The following is a 762-nucleotide window of genomic DNA, read 5'->3' as shown; positions in this document are numbered from 1 at the left end:
GTCAATGCGATGGCTCAAACAAAATTTACTTCCATATTTAAAGGAAAGAAGTGCATACAAGATCGAGTTTTTGAAAGTCCGTGAGGAGAAATTGAACTAGTTATTGTCGAGTGGAGGTGGGAAAACTTTTGTTACACCGCCAATAAAGCTGATGTAAATGTTGTGAAGGAGTTCTACGCCAATGTGATTTATTCTAATGACGGAATCGTTCAAGTGCGTGGATTCCCTGTTGAGTTTACCGCTCCCCGCATCAACACTTTTTACGAAGTCTCAGACGCTTATATTTGTCACTATGAATCCTTTAGTACGATGGAAGGCCCCCTCAATAATGTGATCAACTTTCTCACTGATGGGAAAGGAACATGGAAGATAAAGCAGCGAGAACGGGTAAACTTTTCTACTTCCATGTTGAATGCCACCTCTAAGGCGTGGCACTATTTCATTTTCTCTACTTTATTACCGACCTATCTCCATAGTGAAGTAACTAGAGATAGAGCTATTCTGAATTTTTGTATTCAGAATAGTAAAACTATAAATGTGGGGATAATAATTCTTAAAAATATATTGACTACAACAAGGAGTGAGACTAGTGGAGGTCGAGGACATAACCTCTAAGGCGTGGCACTATTTCATTTTCTCTACTTTATTACCGACCTATCTCCATAGTGAAGTAACTAGAGATAGAGCTATTCTGAATTTTTGTATTCAGAATAGTAAAACTATAAATGTGGGGAGAATAATTCTTAAGAATATATTGACTAC

Source organism: Phalaenopsis equestris, unplaced genomic scaffold (genome assembly GCF_001263595.1).
Source record: "Phalaenopsis equestris unplaced genomic scaffold, ASM126359v1 Scaffold001250, whole genome shotgun sequence".
NCBI lineage: Eukaryota > Viridiplantae > Streptophyta > Magnoliopsida > Asparagales > Orchidaceae > Phalaenopsis > Phalaenopsis equestris.
This window is presented reverse-complemented; position numbering follows the sequence as displayed.